This window comes from Danio rerio, chromosome 13 (genome assembly GCF_052040795.2).
Source record: "Danio rerio strain M-AB ecotype USA chromosome 13, GRCz13ab, whole genome shotgun sequence".
Taxonomy (NCBI): Eukaryota; Metazoa; Chordata; class Actinopteri; order Cypriniformes; family Danionidae; genus Danio; species Danio rerio.
In genome coordinates, this window is record NC_141033.1 from 10,318,364 (window position 1) to 10,339,458 (window position 21,095).

At 35.7% G+C, this 21,095-nt stretch overlaps 2 long non-coding RNA genes across 4 annotated transcripts in view; one reads left to right on the top strand and one right to left on the bottom strand.

Moving 5' to 3' along the window:
* LOC103911981 (uncharacterized) overlaps positions 1-21,095 on the bottom strand; it is a 76,040-nt gene that overhangs the window by 37,719 nt on the left and 17,226 nt on the right. The gene's annotated exons all lie outside the window — the stretch shown is intronic.
* LOC141377137 (uncharacterized) overlaps positions 1-21,095 on the top strand; it is a 56,256-nt gene that overhangs the window by 30,058 nt on the left and 5,103 nt on the right. Inside the window, exon 4 of one of the 3 annotated variants that reach the window (XR_015505746.2) lies at positions 19,594-20,323. The exons of 1 other annotated variant lie outside the window; for it this stretch is intronic. This is a non-coding gene — a long non-coding RNA (uncharacterized LOC141377137). Of the gene's footprint in view, positions 1-69; positions 2,705-19,593; positions 20,324-21,095 lie in introns of those variants that run through there. One more of the 3 variants, XR_015505745.2, reaches the window with a different exon arrangement.

Sequence of the window (21,095 nt, forward strand, 5' to 3'; positions counted from 1 at the left end):
GGGTCGCGAGTCAATGGCATTGTTATTTTGGGGGTCGTGGACTAAAAAGTTTGGGAATCCCTGTTCTAGCTTACGCACTTGTTTAGAATCATAGATAGAGCAGGGATGCCCAAACTAGGGCCAACGGGCAAATGTTAGCCCACAGTAACCTTTGATTTGGCCCGCCATTCCATCTGAGGAGAGAGGAAGAATGGGCATGGCTTGGAGTAGAGCTGCACAATTAATCTTAAAAAGATCGCGATCTCGATTCGACTCCCTAGACGACCTTAATCCAGCATTTCTACGATTCTGCCAATCATATTTTCAAGTTCAGGAGAGAAGCAAAGGCGGCTGCACGAGACTTTTCATTGTTTCACACAAGTTGCTCAGCGACATGGACACCTCCAAATGATGTTGAAAGAGTCACATACTGTATATATATGGTATAATTCACTTAAAAATGTCATTTTTGTCTTGTATAATGATGTATTCGCGGCCGGGAAATTACACGTGACGTGAGCTGCTGTATGTGCAGGTGTGCACCCTAATGATAGACGCACGCACCTCTCCTTTAGTGAACAGAACCTGCATATGCTACGAGTAACAGGTAATGAAGTTGTAAACAATATTCAATATGTGGCACACAGTGATCGTTTGAGGGCTGTGCACGAAGTATGAACACTTAGAAGTGAAAATGAAACCGAAAGTGTCCACATCATTTAAATAATCATATCGCATTTTAAAGATATGATTGCGATATTAATTCCTGTGTAAGTACATATTAATTAAGACCACTTAATATAAAGTGGGACCTAAAACTGATAGAACATACAACTCATCTACACTGAAAAAAGTGTTGCATGCAGAACTGTTGCAAACAATTTATTTGTGTTGAATTTAAACAAACAAATTAAGTTTAATAATGTTCAACTTAATTTGTTTGTTTAAATTCAGCCCAAATAACTTGTTTACAACCACTTGCCGTAAAAAGTATTAATCCAAGGAATCATCTTTGAATATTTTTTTTTTCAGTGTAATAGCTTCCTTCCCACCCTAATATTTTGATTGTACAGTCAGGTTTCTGTACCATGCACTACTAATGTAATCCAAATCTTCACATGAAACACTGCTCATATCGGCATCTCTGTAAGTTAACGAAATCACGCATGAAACCCAAAACATTACATCCAGCACAGAGAGCGGCTCTTGCACTGTTTAATGCAGCGATGAAGAATTTTCCAGTTTACATAGCAGGAAATACAGTTGTGAGTTATAAAAAAGAAGAGTGTGAGTTGCTTTATAGCATGCAGTTGTCATTTTGAAATGTGTGTGAAAGCAGTCGTCTGAATGACTAACAACTGTATTCTGATGCTGCAAAAGCTGCATCATCGTCCGCTGCAAAAACTTTGGAGAAATTCAATCCAAAACTGTGGCTGTATCGATGAGTGACAGGATGTTGCGGGAGAAGCAACACCATGTACACAGATACCTTCGATGATACTGTGAACGTCTTCCAATACACACTCTCATACACACACCCCCACAACACACTCTCAGGGATGGTATTTCAATACACAGACTGGGCAGTATGGAGCGCTTTCTGTCTGTGTGGTTTCCTGTGAAAGCTTAGCAGCTGATTTTACCTTCAACCGCAACAATAAGCTTGACACTAAATACTCCCAAACACACACACAAACACACACATACAGAGAAGCTGAGGCAGAATGAGGTCTCCTTGGGTCTGCGTTGTGCTTGAAGCCCAATAAGATCAAGATTGTTTATCTGTATCTATCTGCATTCATTTTTCTTTGGCTCAGTTCCTTATTTATTGGGATCGCCACAGCAGAATGAACTGCCAACTATTCCGGCATATGTTTTACGCAGCGGATGCACTTCTAGCTGAAATTCAGTACTGGGAAACACCAACACACTTTCACATTTACACACTATGGCCAATTCAGTTCATCTAATACACCTATAGTACATGTCTTTGGACTGTGTGGGGAAACCGGGAGAACATGCAAACTCCACATAGAAATGCTGACTTGTCCAGCCACGACTTGAACTAGTGTCTTTTTTTGTGTGCGGCGACAGTGCTAACCACTGAGCCACCGTGTCACCCCCATTTTGGATATCAAATCATATTTTTACTAGTAAGACATTAGTTTATATGCTTCACAATTGCCGGCTAATCTGCTACACATGTTCAGTAACATTACTGGTGAAGTTCCATCATTGTTTTCCTTTATCTATTAAAGGACACTGTCTGGCCGTGAACCTGATGGACAGATCAATTCAGACCTTGAGTTTCTATCGATATCAATCCCCATGTAGCCTCTTTCCCAGTAAAGGCCACTTAAGCACAAGAGGTCCCATCAAGTTAACATGGATTAACTCATCAATCAGATGGATGGACAATAGGCTCGGCAGCTATTTTAAAAGTTGCCCTGCCCATGTGTTGTGGCTGATGGCCAGACACGGAGGTAATTTAAGCACAGTGCTATGTCGATAGTTGTAATGTTAGCTGCGCTACATCTGTACACATTCATGACGGTGTAGAGCCTGGGCTTCCTTTCACATGTGTTATGCATGGATGCAAACTTACATGATGCTGTAGGATTACAACAGAGAGGGAAGGTGTGTCAGTTGTATTGCTCATTAAAGTATTGAAGTATTGCTTATTAAGGATGCTGGGAAATATGTAAAAAAAAAAGTTTACTTATTTAAAAAAAAAAAAAAAAACAAAGTCTGCTGGATGGCGCAGTGGTAGGGCTGGGCGATTAATCAAAAAGTAATCGAACTTGACATTCAGAGCCTATAATAAATCTAAATTTTCCTGGTAATTTTTTTTTTCAATTACTTTCCCTAGCACGTGTGGAATCATGTGACCCCGCTCTGTTAGGGCTGATTTACTTCTGTGTTGAACTCACGGGTATGGTCTAGCGCAGCCTTCGCGCGATCGCATAACTACACGTTGCATGTTTGGACTACATTGACGATAATTGGAAGCTGTGCCAGAGATGCCTTGAGATATCATATTTTTATAAAATGACTAAATAAATAAATAAAAGAAGCGTTCATTAATTATAATCGAGTTAAAATGTTCAATTGATTGAGATTTAGATTTTTACGTCAAATCGTACAGCCCTACGCAGTGGGTAGCGCTGTCGCCTCACAGCAAGACGGTTATTGGTTCGAGCCTTGGCTGGGTAAGTTGGCATTTCTGTGTGGAGTTTGCATGTTCTCCTCATGTTCACGTGGATTTTCTATGCGTGCTCCGGTTTCCCCCACAAGTCCAAAGACTTGCGCTAGGTGAATTGGGTAAGCTAAATTGTCCGTAGTATATGTGTGTGAATGAGAGTGTATAGGTGTTCCCAGTGATGGCTTGCTAGAAGTGCATACGCTGCATAAAAAACATAGGCTAGATAAGTTGGCGGTTCATTTTGCTGTGACGACTTCTGATTAATAAAGGGACTAAGTTGAAAAGAAAATGCATGTGAGAAATTGCACCTATGTATACATGATTATGCAACTGGCAGCTTGTGTTCTATACTGTAAGGAACACACTCATGACCATTTAAATATTCTAATTTAAAGGTAATAATGCTGTAAACTGTTCAGTTTCTTGCATAGATCAGTCATTTCACTTTATAAGACCTCAGTGTATCATCAGAAGTTACGCTGGGTATTTATTTAATTTTGCTTGTTTATTTTTTGTGCTGGAGGTAATCCTCCTAAACTCTGCATACCCGATAACGGTCCGTGACGTCATTTACATCTGCATTCTTTAAATTTTAAAGGTTAGTACTGGCCCAATACCCCAATAAGTAGTTCCGTTCTCTCATCAGTTGGAATAGAATAACTTTTGCATAGATTATTATTGAGACGTTTTTCCATTTCCCTATGATTACTCACATGTGTAGGAACCACCAAAATTATTTACAGCAACCTACACCACAGAGAACCTTAAAGGTATACTTTCAAATTTGAGTTCACAAAAAACTTTTTTGAAAGGGTTTAATATAACATATGTACAATTAATTTAATTACTTTCAACAGTGTTTTATGAAAATTCAAATGGTTTTCTTTAAAACGATACCAAACCTTTACATGTACACCTCTGCATGTGGATTTGGGAAACTTTTAAATTTAGGGAGGCAAAATCCAGGCGGAAGCCCCAAAAAGCACTTGACTTTAAGAGGTTAAAGATCTTCTAAAGTTCTTGGCTGACCTAAAGAAGAGTAAATTAACAACAGTTTTTCATTTTTGGGTTAACTACGGTATCTCTTTAATCAGCTGCCTAATTATTTAGAATAGTCAACAACTAGAGTTACAGTCTAATTCATCATTCTATCTCCCAAAGTTGTGCTTTCCCCCCACATCTTCACGGAAGTCTGTTTTCCCTCTCTCCTGGAAATGGGACTATCCTTCTCGACCCCCATCTCTCTCCCTCACACAGACGGTACCACTGCTTCATTTCTCTTTTTCCTCTTGCTCTTTCTCACTCTCCCTCTCTGCCTCCTCCCTTGGCGCTCACTTGGGCGGGCAGCCGAATTCCTGTGGGCTATCCGGTTACCAGTTGCCGTGGAAACCAGTGGGAAGGCAGCTCCATTAATCATTTAGAGCGCGCCCGAAGTGGAGGTCAGCCTGATTGCAGCGGATAGGGTATCATCCCTGTGTCCCACCAGGGACCTCCTTGATTTGAATTAAAAAAGATTAAGCTTGCCCCCTCCCAAGCACCCCTACCACCGTGGCCCACCATCATCATCGGCCCAGCCATATCATGTGACCATGCTCCACGGAGCCACGCGGATTAAGAGATCGGAGCTGAGCATTTGTTTTTTAGAGACTCGCTGAAATATTAGACATGCACAGGTGTCTACAACAAGGATTTGAGAAGCTTGTGTAAGAAATGGACTGTGCGTACCCCTCCTGAGTATTTTTTTCATCCTGTCCTCCTATATTTTGCTTCTTCTTATCCTCTTTTCTCCTAATATTCTATCAGTTACTTGTTGCTGTGCTTTTTTCAAACTGGAAGCAATAACTCAGTTTTACTCTCCCACTGACATTTCCCTCTCTTTCAAGCCTATGAAATGGTGCATTTGTTGCAAAACCTTTTTATAACTTAATAGGAATATGATTTTTACAAGCGTGTAGGACAGCTGGCTCTGGCTGGGGTGAAGGGAGGCCAGACGTGTGCGTGGGTGAAGTCGGTGTAACAGCTCTTGGGTCACAATCCTCCGAAGTCTGTCTGGCTGCGGTGGGATCACCTCAATGAAATGTGAAGAGCAGTGAAATGACCAAAAGCGTTAGTCCATGTGAAGTGGCCCTCGGGCCTTTGCTTGCCGGCCCCCCGTTCCCTAATGACGGCAGTGAGAGTTTAGATTTACGGGGCCTCTGTGGGAACGACATGGAGAGCCATGAATCATCTAAGCTATGAAATAGTGGCATAGCCTGCTCCACTGCAGTGGCTCCCAAAGGTGCCCGCCAAATTTACGGGCGCCTGTAGAACTTCAAAAACTTGCCATAACTTAAATCCAGGCAATTTTATCGTTCCATAGAAACTGAAAGGGAGATACGATGAAGGTGATGGAGAAGATGGATGGGTTGAGTAAAAAAATACAGCCTCCTTCATGTTAGTTAATTAAAATTCCATTGGCAGTCAACCCCTATCGCTTGGGAATCTGTATACAGTAATAGAGCTTAAACTAATACTCGTACGTAACGAGTCCAAGCTGTATTGGCTTGATAAGTTTAGGGTTTTATCCTTATATCTCGGTTGTATGAACTAGCCCAGGAGAATGATGACAGTAAAGTAAGAGCTCCAATGAGATTATTATAGACTCTTCTCGTTAAAATTAATGATCTCGACACCTTGCTTGTCCAAGTTACAAGGCATTTCGCTGGTACGCCGTCTTGTTAATGTCCACTTTAATAAGCGTTTCGGTAGCACCAGACTTACAAGGCCTGAACAGATGCTTGCCAGCAGGTTAAGCTGCTATGAAAAGGTAGGTGATGCGAGCAATGTCTGTTACTTGGGACCTGTGTGAGGATATTGACATGTACTTAGGTTATATATATGTGGATTTACACTTACTGTAGTAAGTGAACATTTGTAAGCATTAGTAATATTTAAGTTACAGTATAACATAAGTTATACATAACAAATCTTTTCTTTGTGCTGTGAAATTCTGGTGCCTTGCACATTTGGTATTCCCTATTTTTGGCCATAGTAAAATTACAGTGAAAAGAACTCATTATGGTCAGTGATTTTAAGTAAACCACCACCAACAGGGGGGTCGTGTTTTGCTTCTGTTAGGAAGGCAGCTTCTCAGTTAATGCTCTGGAAGTGTTTCCAAGCTCACTGTTACAATTGATGCTTTTTAATTGTCTTTAAACTTAAGCAATCCTGTTAAATAGATGGTGAAAGTAGGCTAGTGCATGTTGCTCATGTATTTGTAGGATTAAGAGTTTGGGATGAAATGTATTATAGCCATGTCCTTATGTATTTTTTTTGCAAGGGCTATGCATGCATATTCATCTGTTTACACACTTTTTCTTTCAGATATTTTGTAAAACTATCAAACCTTTCGAAATTCAGAATAGTGTATTATATGCACCAACATTCAGTATACCATATACCACTACCAACCAGAATGTTTTCAGAATCTGTGCACAATTCTTAAGTAACATTAGCATGCAAAATTGATTACATGTTTTTCAGAAATATTTAAAAATAGCCACATTTTAGTTTATTCATTTAGCACTTTCATATTGTTTAAAACTGAGGAATGCAGTGAATTGAACATAGGGGAAGAAGTGAAAAGCCAATGAGAATGTTTGTATCTGCTGAAACTTGTGGTTCTGTAGTTGACCAATGTCATATTCTATTGAAGCTGGAAGTTAAATTACTGAAATCCATATGAGCAGGAAAAGCTTCTCCAGCCACTGAAGATGGCTGTTGAGAACATTAATGTGGAGTTTGGCCTGATGTATGTGCTGCCTTGCCAGATATACAGTAGGGTAACTTTTCCTGTAAAATGAGTTACATAAAAAAATGAATAGATTGTTGGGAAAATATATGGAAAGAATTGTAGTTAGGTGTGTATACCTATGCATGGTTCGTTGATTAATTATTTATTAATTTTTTGTAATTTAAGAGTTAAAAATGTACAACCTACACTCAAATTACTTTTGCTGCTTGTTTACCCTTAAACTGAGTTGAAACAACACAATCCATATTTTTTAAACAACTTAATTGTTTTATGTTGCATCCATTTAAATTTGTAAAAACAATTAAGTTAACTTAATCGATTTGTGTTGGGACAACATAAAGGAATTGTGTGGAACCCAAATTTTTTTACAGTGTCCAGTATACACAGAACACAAACGACAACAGAACAAAATGAATATAACAGGTGTATAAACAATGACAATAAGAACTATATTGGTTGTATTTAAATAGCATTTAAAATTCATATTAATAATAATAAGAAATAAAAAATATTAATATTATTACAGAAATAGTCAGTGATAGCAGTAATAATAAAGGTAATGATACTAATAATGTCATAACAATAGTAATAACACATACTATCATAGTGTTGTCACACTAAAAATTCCAAAAAGACAATGTCCACTAAAAATGGCCAGATGATTCCCTTACTTAACAACCCAAAAACCCCTAACCAGAGAGAACACATAATGTCAACAACATAATGGTGACTTTAAAACCAAAACAAAATCAATTTAGGAAGTCAATTTCGGTGGTGATTTCTAATAAAAGAACAATAATAAAAGAATAAAAGAAGCTGAATAATAATTAATAATTAATAAAAGAAGCTAAAAAGAAGAATTGGTGCAAAAGTTGAAGAAATCACTGGAAATTCTCTATAGATATTCATCAAATATTCTATCACTATTCCAAAACCTCAGAATTTCTTTTCGGCTTTGCACGATGACTGCCATCCTGAATTTTATCCTAACTTTTTCTGAGTAACAAATGCAAAAAGTTATATAATTCTAGTAGTAGTTTAAAACTTAAAAATTACCCGAAAATGGAAATTCTATTATTAATTACTCACTCTCATGTCTTTCCAATCCCCAGAGAGATCTCTGGAACACTAATTAAGAATTTTCATTCTTGGGATGAACTGATTTCATTTTTGGGAAGAACTGATCTTTGAAGTTCAACAAATTGTTGGTCCTTAAAAGTCTGTTATTAATAAGGTTCACAGTTTTGGTTTTGAGGTTATACTGTATATACTAAAATTACTAAATAAATATATATTAAAATTTGATATTTTCTTTATTTTTTCTACGATATATTGCCATTTTAATGCAGTTTCATCAGATGACTTGAATAGGTCTATTTAAAATGAATATATTAACTTTGCTTGGAATAAATGTAGAGGAGTTAATAAAAAAATGCAAGTGTAAATAAATAAGATAGAGCAAAGATAAAAGTGAAATAAGTAGTTAGACATTCAGGTACAGTAATTCGATACGATATTGTCATTTAGCACCCGATTATGATAGATCACAATATCAGCGATGCACAAGAAAAACCATCCACAATTTGTCATGATATTTGTAAAATAAAATAAAAAAAGTTTTTAAGCTGTATTTTATTAATAACACATATATTTTGTAGAATTGCAACATTAATATGTGTTCAATCCGACACAACGAGAAGCACCACCTCCTGTACTTTCGCCTGAGTGGTAAATGGTAGCAGAGCAAGGCTGATGAATTAGTTTAGATCTTTTGTACCTTTAAATAAATCTTGATACTTGGCTACATCAATAATGTATCAAGGGTGGAATTATCACATTAAACCAGCATCGATATTCAGGGCTCGAAATAAACCTTTTTGATTGGTAGCACCGGTGCTCCCAACTTTAAAAATGTAAGCCCATCAGCCAAAATTTAGTCGCACCCACCAATTATAAGCACCGTTACTACAAGTTTTATTCAAACATATTTATTGCAGTTGAAATCAACATTAATCAAACTAACAAGCAAAAATAAAATAAAAAATATATACATATATAAATATGCGTGCGTGAGGAAAATATGTCTCAACGAAATTCCGTTTTCACAAGAAAATACATTTTTATAACATAACTGAGTGACAAAAGGATACACAGACCGCTCACCGGCCCTGCACACACTGCTTGACATGAATGAATCTGTTAACGAGATAACTGTGCTGTTCTCACGGGTGGTGTCTGATATTGAACTGATGCTTTTGACAAAAACTGTACCTTATTATATGCATACGTCATGTTAATAGCAAGACCGGTCTTTTCATGAGTAGCGATATTAGTTTACTCAGTATGCGATGGTGAACGGGGTGTTAAATTTTACATATAGCTGCCACTTGCACGGTGGACAGCATCTGCCGAATAAATGCAGGATTAAACAGAAGCTCTCGTGCTAGATGTGGCAAACAGTTACCTGAAAATTCCATCCCACAGAATTTTCATAGCGGACTTAAAGCCAATGGAAGTCTTTTATCCACTCTTTGAAAAGTATAGATGGTGGATTAACATTCAGCACATGATCACTACTAAGATGTGTCATTATTTGTAACTAGATGGATTCTAAAACAAAATCTGTCAGTGTTATTTTCATTCTCCTCTTCAGCGCTTTACATTTTCGTGGTTGTAGCTCTCCCTGTCATCCCAAGCAGGAAGGCATTGACTGAAGGATTGACAGCTGATATTAACCAATCCATTCTTGTTCAGTTCTAGAGCAGTGGGCCAATAAGAAGAGCGCAAAATGGTCGCAATTTCGAGCCCTGATATTTTGTTCTGGACCTTTTATTGAATATCAAATGTAATGTAAAATAACACTATGTATTCTTCATTGCTGATCAACAATGATAGTCCAGATATATATATATATATATATATATATATATATATATATATATATATATATATATATATATATATATATATATATATATATATATATATATATATATATATATATAATGCAGATGCTGCGATGTAATATTGCAAATGCACACATATAATGTGCAGCCCTAGTATATACAGCTAAAGTCAAAATTATTTACTATCCTGTGATTTTTTTTTTCTTTCTTTTCTTTCTTTTTTAATTATTTCCCAAATAATGTTTAACAGAACAGGAAATTTTTCACAGTATTTCGTAAAATATTTTTCTTCTCAAGAAAGTTTTAATTTCAGCTAGAATAAAAGCAGTTTTAATTTTTTTTTAAAAAAAAAGCATCTTAAGGTCAGTATTATTCATATATGTCAACACTGGGATGTAAAAATATGGGATCTGCCCCCTCCCCACTTCCCTAAAAAAACCCTCAAACCTACCCAAAAGAACTCCCAAAATATGACCCTATATTCCCTAATCTATTCATTCAGAGCAGTTTAATTGTATTTAAGCCTATTGAAACAGTTACAAATATGGGGAGGAAATTAGCTTTAAATGATAGAATACGTAACAAACATTAGAAAATTCAAAATAACATCAAAGGTTTAGCCTTTATCAATGGCTTATATGGACATGAAATCAAGTCATAAAATCTTATTCAGTTTTTATTCTCTATATTTAAATATTGATTAAATTTACTGTAATTATTTATTGAAGAGCAGCGAATCTCTCATTTTGATCCCCTAGATCAGTGGATCTCAATCTTTTTTCACCAAGTACCACCTCAGAAAAAAATTGTCTCTCCAAGTACCACCATAATGACCAGTATTAAAATGCAGTAGTGTAGCAGGCCTAATTAAGCAGCTGCAGCTCTGCACAGTTCAAAAACCAGGCAAATGAATTCCTGGTTTTTAGAATATTTATTATTGTCAGCAACTTTAAACATTATAAATAATTTAAACATTAACTGTGCTTACAGGTAAAAAAAAATAAGTTAAATGTGCTTCTAAAATTTTACTAAAAATGGTACTGTTCTTAAAAAGTAAAAAAGAAAACTGCTTTACTTAAATGTAAAGTATTAATAGCCTATTCATTAAAACCTGGAATCATTCCTTGGACTTTATAAATATAGACTATATGTCATCATATTCATATAAAAACTCCTTTTGATATATTTTTTTAAATAGATGTTGCATGTATTTTTATATATATGATTTGAATTGACATATTTACATTAGATCTGCTTACTGCGCGTTAGAGTAGGCTTCGTGTGCCAGAAAAGCAAGTCATTAAACCATACCCATCAACATTGGGATATAAAAAAATACGGAATACGCTCGCAACAACCAAATATGGGGAGGAGATTAGCTTTAAACGATAGAATACATAACAAACATTAGACAATTGAAAATAAAATAAAAGGTTTAGCCTATTCAAATCAATTTACTGATCGCATTGATGTTGTCGTATGCGTCAAAGGGTTAAAAGTGTGTTAATTTTTTACTTTAATTATTCAACAATTTCTCCGCGTACCACAGTTTGAGAACCACTGCCCTAGATAATAGAGGTGTCCGTTTTAGGATACACAGATCTATAATAAAAACTTTCTATTACTTTCAACAGTTTTTGCTCCTTTAATTGTAAAATAAAACACACCAGGATGGACATGTTTACATATTATTAGGTGTATTTTTCTGTTTAAAAACACACCCAAATCCAAAAGTGTCCACTTTCACTCCTCCTTAAATCGCGTGTACAGGAGCTGGGAACAGTTTGTTTATACGAAGCGCCTCTGTAAGTCAGCACCATTAAGGCTGATTTACATGACTGATTCAGAGGTTGCATAGCTTTAATGGAAAAGGGGGTGAATGCAGCTGTTTTAATATTAATTTCAATGTGCTTTCAAGCCATTATAAAGCAAACCATAATTCTCTCAGTCGGATCACATTATATCACAATATTAAAAATACGGGAGAAATACAGGAAAATACTTAAACGGGATGACAGCAGGATAGATTGGTTTCGATTGTCTACTTAATTGCCTTTAAATTAAACTTTAAGCTGAATACTAGTGTCTTGAAAAATATCTAGTAAAATATTACTATGTACTATGTAAAATATGTACTGTCATCATGACAAAGATAAATAAAATCAGCTATCAGAAATTGATTATAAAACTATTATGTTTAGAAAAAAAATCATCTTTGCATTAAACAGAAAATGGGGGGAAAATATATGAGGGGGGACTAATAATTCAGGAGAGCTAATCTTTTTGACTGACTATAAATTTTAAAAGAAAAACTAACTTTTGTAATATACACTGTTAAAATACTGTAAAATTTACAGTAACTTAATGGCAATTTTGGTTGCCTGTAAGTTACTGTAATTTAATAATTTACAGTGTACTTACTATTTAAGTCACTGTAAATTAAATTTTACAGTAAAACGTAATTATTAATTTACAATGCATTGTAAATTTACTGTCTTACTGGTAACCAAAATTGCCAGTAAGTTACTGTAAATTGTACAGTAATTTGTAATTGTTAATATACAGTGCATGTTGCACATAAACTCATCACACCTGTGTGAGCCAAAACTGTTTAGTGCACTTGTTATGCTGTTTTCTGTCGTACTTGAGACAGGCTCTGTCAGTGTTAGCTGACTCATGGGGCGCACTGGATGAGCCGCAGATGCTCTGTTATCTCTGTGAACTAGAACTCTGCTGCTCTGATCACTTTACAAATACCCCAGTCCACCCACTGAGCTGGTCACTCAATCTGAACATGAGCTGATAAGATAACCTTTACCACCAGACAAGCTGCAGGTTGACCCTGGTCTTGAATGAGCTACAGCTACAACGGTAAAAAGAAAGAGAATAGGAAACATACTAATTTTAGATAATTTTTCCATCAGCATGGGCTGAATTCTGTGAGCCATAATTCTTATTAAATCATCTTTTGTCACTTTCCAGGCGAGTTTGTGTTGCCAAAGCGTATGAAGACATCAGGAAATATGAAACATGAAATACAGCTGTGTGAATATTATAAATAAAATTAGCACATGAATATGTGCTAATCTTCATCTCCAATTTATTTATTGCATGGTGTTAAATATTAAGTATCGAGGAGGAGGCTTGATTTTTCTGAACATGCCGATACAAGAGCAGAAGAGGGAGAAGTGTGCTTTCTATAAGCGTCATGAGGACAGTCCCGCAGTTCAGCTTTAATTAAGCACACAGAAGGAGCGACTAAAGGAACAATGAGACATCTGTGCGAGTGCATGCATGTGCGCTTGTGTGTGATTTTGGTTGAAAGCCGCAACCAGCAGCAGCTCTGCTTCAGTGATCGCATGCTGGTACATAGATCCTGAAGCCATTTAGGTGTTGTTGCATTTTTTTGAGTCTTTAAGATTCTAAATGAATATTTTAAGGCTGTGTGAAAGAATGTGAGGTGCAAGTGAAGTCTGCCCAGTAGATTTTTATGATAGACAGATGGGTAAAATCCAACTTGTTTTATACTCAGGGTTCCCACAGATCATTGAAATTCTACAATTTTAAAATGTCTTTTCCAGACATCGAATTATATATTTTTTGTTTGATTCATTTCATGCACTGGCAAACTGATTCATTAAATTTACTAATGATTTTAAGGTAAGTGGTTGCAAACAATTTATATGGGAGGAATTTAAACAAACAATATAAAATTTAGTAATGCTCAACTTAATTTGTTTAAGATCAACCTATATAAATAGTTTACAACCTTTTACCTTAAAAAAAAGTAAGTCCAATATATCAGTGTGTTTTTTCAATTTCAGTTTTATTTATCACAATGCATTTTTCTAAACTTTATTTATTATGCTGTTTTAGATGCCAATTATTATGGTTAGGCTATTTTTCAGCTCCATTTTATTCCTTTCCTGTGCATCAACTAGCAATCACTTAAGTTAGATGCAGTCACCAGACTTGTACCTGTTAAAGAAGGCTACCAAGCCATAATAATATACACTATTGGTCAAAATGTGGGCTCAGTTTTTGATGTTTTTTTTTTAAAGAAAATTATTCTATTCATCAAGGCGGCATGTTTTTAAATGTACAAATATTAGGTTAGGTTACTTTATTTACCTAAAGGTATATTTGGTTTGCAGTCAAGAGTCCTCATTTCATAACAGTGCCACACAAAAAACTCCCATAGTGACAACAACAACTGGACATAAAGACATAAAACATATACACACAAAACAAATGTGTTTTCCAAAACAAACAAACAAACAAACAAACAAACAATAAAGAACAAATAAACAATCACTCCACCCCCCAGAGATAAATGTTTAAAACTATCTTTAAAAATGTAAAATATACTCGTCACAGAAAGACCTTGGATTATTTAAATATCTAATGGCTGCTGGTATAAAACTATTTTTGTATCATTTAGTTCTACAGCTTGATTCTAGGATTATTGTTAAATTGTCAAAATAACTGCTTTCTTATTGTATGCAGTTTCAAATGAAATTATTACTCCAGCCATTGTTAATAATAAAATATTAATAATAGAGTAATGAAGCTGAACATTCATCTTTCATCACTGGATTAAATTATCAAGTTTAATAATTTTGAAAAGTTATTTTATAGTGCAACAACATTTCACAATTTTACAGTTTTTGATAAAAAAAAACAGCATTTCCTATTGTTTACATCGTTGCTACAGCATACCGTTAACAATAGACACTGTACATGTTATGATCAATTTTAACAAATAAAAACACTGGTTGTAGTTCACAGCTACTGCTTTAAGGAGATTTTAACCGAATCCAGCACTGAACTGGGAGAGATTCTGGAGCTGTTTTGTCAAATCATGCTTTCTATGCGTTTTATAATTCTCTGAAAACTAAAAACTGTAAGCACTTCTGTCTTTGTGTCGTGTCCTTTGGAAGGCCAAATACAGAAACAGACGAAGCTCTGTGGAAACAGCAGCGTTTTAGCTCTATCTCTGCTATAACGTTACAGCGCCTCTGGCCTCGGCCCTTAGCTGCGCAGTGTCTGTGCGTGGTAAAAAAACTTTTGTGATCTCACAAGGGCCGGAAGTATTTTTTCGTAGTCCCCAAAATTCTTTCATTGTAGGCTTTGCTAAGCTAACTCTGTAAAAACCTTGAAAAAAAACTCCCTTTGCATTGAACTGAGCTTTTTACATTCAGAGATGTTGTTTATGTTCACACAGCTACATGACACATCAACTAAAGTTTAAAATATGATGTCGTAGTGGACCACCCCTATAAATAAATGCAGACTTGGTGAGCAGGATAAGCTTATTTTAAAACATTTAAAAACATTTATTGTTTGTTTGTTTGTTTTGGAAGACACATTTGTTTTGTGTGTATATGTTTTATGTCTTTATGTCCAGTTGTTGTTGTCACTATGGGAGTTTTTTGTGTGGCACTGTAATGAAATGAGGACTCTTGACTGCAAACCAAATATACCTTCAGGTAAATAAAGTAACCTAACCTAATATTTGTACATTTAAAAACATGCCGCCTTGATGAATAGAACAATTTTCTTTAAAAAAAAAAACATCAAAAACTGAGCCCACATTTTGACCAACAGTGTATATTATTCTGGCTTGTTAGCCTTCTTTAACAGGTACAAGTCTAGTGACTGCATCTAACTTAAGTGATTGCTAGTTGATGCACAGGAAAGGAATAAAATGGAGCTGAAAAATAGCCTAACCATAATAATTTAAAATTAAATTATTATTTAATTTAAAAATCCTACTAACCTCAAACTTTTGACCAGTAAGGGTACATTTTAAGAGCTTTGGCTTTAAAATGACCACTTTAAAAATTGGTTGTTAAAAAGTAGATGACAAAAAAGATACATTTTGTTAAACTATATTGAGCTATCAAATGTCAGACAGTGAGTTCTTCATAGTAGGGCTGTGCGAAATCAAATCGCAATTTGAAACATTGGGATTAGTTCATCGCAAGAGGCTACGATATGAAATAAATACGTATTTTTAAATTTCCCCCGCCCAGAGCATATGTGTGAGTGCTGTCTGTGTGTGACAGTCAATTGAGTGAGCACACTTTAATTCGGCCCAATCAGAATTGCGCAACTGAACTATGTGGAATGCCCACAATAAAAAAAAAGAAAACAAAGAGGAAAGCGCGGAAAAGTGGGATGTTGCCATCGGCTGCTTCAAAAGCATTATTAGACTAATTAATATCATAGAAAAACAGCATTTGTAATATGGGAATAGTTTGGTTTTAAACTCACAGACATCGAACAAAAACAGGTCATTTTTAAGAGCTGTCGCAAAATTAGTGCCACGGCTTGCAGACTATTGAGCTGAGGCTTGTCGACAAAATTATATCGTGAATCAAATCGCAATATCTGTCAAAAAAAATTCACAATTACTGTAGATATTTTTTCCTAAATCGCACAGCCCTACTTCATAGACATGCAAACTTTTTCAGGCATTACTTTTTTTCAAATTCTGAGGTAATGCATTATTGTTCTCATAGTTAAAACTCATGTAAAATAACATTCAAGCTAAAACCATTGTCAATTATTATTATTTGAATGTAATATTTTTAGCATAACTGCTCCCCGTTTATTCATTATAGATCATGGAAATGCAGCTTTTTTTTTGTTAGTAAATGTCGGGGAAATGTCAGGGAATTTGACACTTGGCTTAGAATGGGAACCCTGTATGTCTTTGCAGTGGTCAGAACTGTTTTTGAACCAGTGAACTCCTAGAGACCAGACTGAACGCTGATGACAGGCCCTAAAGCTACGACCGCTATTTATTGCTGCTGTAGCATTTCAGCACTCGGGTAAAGTGCATGTGAGCAGGTAGAGCGCAAAAATGTATCATCCTTTCACTGATAAAACAACGGAGAGCAGAAACAGGGCGGCTATAAAATTGCAGATTGATTCCAGACCTGGATTTTATAGTCCGAGGGTTATAGAATATCTGGTCAGCATGATTCTGCTGTGCCTCGTCTATTATCCAGATGACCGACTCACATAAACCGGCTCTTCACGTAATACTTCATTCCTTCTTTCATGACGGATTCTTGCTTTTTTCTCTCCAGGGTTTATCCTCTTTTTCCTTTTCCATCCCTCCAGTGGGATCAATGTTCTGTATTGACTTAGGATTTTCAAATCCTGCCTTTTGTTGCGTCGACTTTGCTTTTATTACAGGATGGCTCTTATTTTACCCATCAATCACTGAGATGTCACAACAGCTCTGAGCTCTTTAGCCTGTTCAGAGAGGGCAGGAGGAAGAAGTCCTTTAGGTCTGGATCAAGACCAGACACAGAACATCTTTTGCTTTTTAACTTTTCCCTCTGCTCTTGGGTCATGAGAAATGTATTTTTAGTCATTAATGTCAGATTATTACTGCTTGACTTTCATTCTTTCTTTCAATTTTTGATTTTTCTCATATATGATGTTAAATGGGTGGCGCAGTAGGTAGTGCTTTCGCCTCACAGCAATAAGGTCGATGGTTCGAGCCTCGGCTGGGTCAGTTAGCATTTCTGTGTGGAGTTTGCATGTTCTCCCCGAGTTCCCATGAGTTTCCTCTGGGTGCTTCGGTACAGGTGAAGTGGGTAGGCTAAATTGTCCGTAATGTATGAGTGTGAATGAGTGTGTATGGATGTTTCTCAGAGATCTCCTCGTGTGCTGGAGAAGTTGGCGGTTCATTCTGCTGTGGCATCCCAGATTAATAAAGGGACTAAGCCAAAAAGAAAATGAATGAATGATGTTAAATCTAAGTTAAGGGACTACTTTGGTGTTACAAAAACATTTTATTGCTAGATATGGGTGAAATTATTTAATTAATTAACTTCAAAATTTTCAGTATGTGGTCCGGACTTTGATTTAACTATTACATCTTTCACTAAACGTATGAAATATCAAGTCAAAAAATATATTTGTTGGGATAAGGGACTGAAGTTTACTATAGTGCTGATTCAGTTGTAACAGAATGAAAACACGTCACATCGATGCATTTTCTTTTCAGTGTTTGGAGTTTCAGCAGTAAAATTTAAACCACACTGAACTGAACTAAACTGAACTTCAACTCTGAAAACTGGACTGACACAGTTTCAATTTAATAGAACTTCTATGTTATGCTACTTTTACACAATCTACATAGTAAAAGCTCTATAGACCATTTTTGGGAATGTAAAAAAAATGCATGGTCCCAATGTATTTCCAATTTTACATTTTTATTTTCTATAGCTTCCGAGAATCCAAAACGTGCCACACATTGATAAATAACATTATGATAGCTGTTTTAACATTAAGTTATGATTGTCTCTTGTTACAAACATTGTTCAGTGTAGCAAACCATCGTCACTCAGCAGAATAACGTGTATTTTTGTAAAAATGTATCAATATATTTTGATCTGTACTGTTTTAAATATCTAAAAGAATGTATATTCTAAAGGATTTTCAATTCTTCACTTCAATTCTTACAAAAATATATATTTTTTGGGATAATATGTGATAAGGACAATAAGATAAAGGATTTAAATGATAACAAATTAGTATTTGGGGTCTGCAGTGCTTTATTAGTTCTTAAGTAAGCCTGACACACTTATTTTGGTATATAAGTCATGGTAAAAAAAAACAAACAAACTGGAAATCATGGTAAAAAAAGGAAAAATATTAATAAAAAGAACAAAATGTAAAAGCATCTTGTATTTATTAAATTGCTTATTTATAATTGTCCGTAATGTATGAGTGTGAATGAGTGTGTATGGATGTTTCCCAAAGATCTGCTCGTGTGCTGGAGAAGTTGGCGGTTCATTCCGCTGTGGCATCCCAGATTAATAAAGGGACTAAGTCAAAAAGAAATTGAATGAATGATGTTAAATCTAAATTAAGTGACTACTTAATAAGATAAGATTCTGGCGAGACACTGAACTGACAAATACAGTTCTTTATACATAGCTCCTCTGTGGTATAATTAAAAAAAAAAAGTCTTCATAAGCTGCCGGTTGCATATGATGATTGTATGAGGATTCTTCTTAAAAAAACATAGCTAGGGTAGTGTAAGTGAATTATTCTGTAAGGTAATTTCAATAATTTTTTACTCTGATTAGAATTTGATCTATATAAGTTTTCTGTCGCTTGGAGAATTCTCATAATAGCATTTTAATGTTGATAAATCCTAGCCTTACTGAGATTCGTTATCGGTCACATTTGATGAAATATTTGCATTACTGTCTTTTTTAATGTGTGGTTTGTTTAGTCTGTCTTTTGTACTATTTGGACCTAGTGTCTGGAATAAAGAGAATATATCTGATTATTTAAACTCCCTTTAAAGTCTTTGACTTGTATGTCAAAAGTTTAAGATATATTTGAACGTGCTGTACATTGTTTGTTTTATTTATCTTGAAGTCATACGAACCCATGCTTCTGATTTCAGGTTAATAGCTGTCTGTTTTTTAAAAGTTTCTTCAAGCTATGCCTTTGTTAACACACAGTCCACAACTGTTGTTGATAACTTATAAATTGGGACCCTGTACTTTTTTATATGCACAATGTACTTGCAATAGTAAGATATCACAAGTATTATGTGTCAAAAATATTATAACTTCATCCTAATGCATGTTTTTGGAATGAGATCCTCTGAATTAAGTTGAACAGATTTCACAAATTGAACTTGACTCGCCAATAAACCCCCCCTCATCTGCCGGCAGGTCGACTGCAGGACAAGCCCTTCTTGCCAATCAAGAGGGACTGATCCGACTTAGTGTTTTGCAGAAAATACAAACGGTGAAATTCATACTTCAACAATTTCAACTTTCCTCCACTCGCCTGTCACTCATCGGAAAAGGCTGCTAAGCTTTGGTTGTCCAAAGCCATCCAATTTGTAAAAAAATACAGATGCTCAAAAAGAAGATCCTGTGTCTTTTCCTGTTCCTCCGTTCACTTCCTGACCTTTTCGGTTTAACTCGTCATCCCAGCCTCCACCATCTGGTGCTTCCTGTGCCTGGTGCCTACTACGGTGGCCCAGCCGTTCACAACACCAATGAAATGCAGAATGAAAATAGAAGTTTTCAACACAACTTAATTGCCACAATGAAATGAACCAGCATCACAAGAGAAACAAGCTGATGCACACGTAAGGAAGCAATATAACAATAGAAACAGTGCAAATGTATATTTGTTCAGTGCAAACACTCAGAGGCAAATGCCAGTTTCTGCAGACCAACCCCTTTTAGTGGTTGGGAGAATTTCTTGTTGTGTTGTGGCTGGATTTCAATGTGTTGTGAACTTATATTTGCTTTCTAAAATTCCATTGTTTTGACGTGTTTCCATTGTGCTTCTCTAATCAAAACAAAGAAACAATAGAAATCATAATGGAAGCTCTTATAGGTTTGTAATGGTTTTACTGGTTACAACCGAAATATATGGGTTTAATGGAAACTGTATTGATTCTGTGGGTCTCTATTTGTGGCATGTAAAAAAAAAATCCTAATATTCATGTCCCAAAAGACACTGGAAATCATTTAAAGCCGCTGTATTTGATGGTTAAAATTTATAGCTTTGTAAAACAAAATTGTCATAAGACTAATAGGTCCTATTCAATCTGCTTTCACTACATGGCAGGTGATTACCTGCTGAGACAACAACAGATCTGCTACTGCTGGTTAAATTTATGTGATGTTTGCAGCAACAGCATGTTATATTCTCAGACAGCATGTCTGTGAATGTGCTGCCAGTACATTAGCAAGTCTCGGTTCTTGCTCTCCACCACTAATCAAAGCAGCACCAGCCTAGCAGATCTATGGTGACAAGACCAAACACATAAACATTGCTAAATGCACTGTAAAAATGCTGGGTTCCACACAATCAATTTGTGTTGGGACAACATATAGGAATTAAGCTGAGTGGTTTTTAAAAATGTAAGTTGTCCCCCTACAAAAACTCAACAATCCCCCAGCTCATTTTAATTAGGTAGTTTGAAAAAACAGCAAACGTCATTTTTTGAGTGTACAGAAAAGGCTGAAATTATTCAAACCCCTGGTAAATTCTGACTTTAGGTTAATTTAACCAGCAATTTTTTTCCCAAAAGATAATAAGACATCATTGTGGGGAAAAATATTTCTCAGCTTTTATTTACATTTGAACAAAAACTTGAAGTCAGAATTTGCCAGGGGCATGAACAATGTCGGGCTTGACTGTGCATATTCATTAC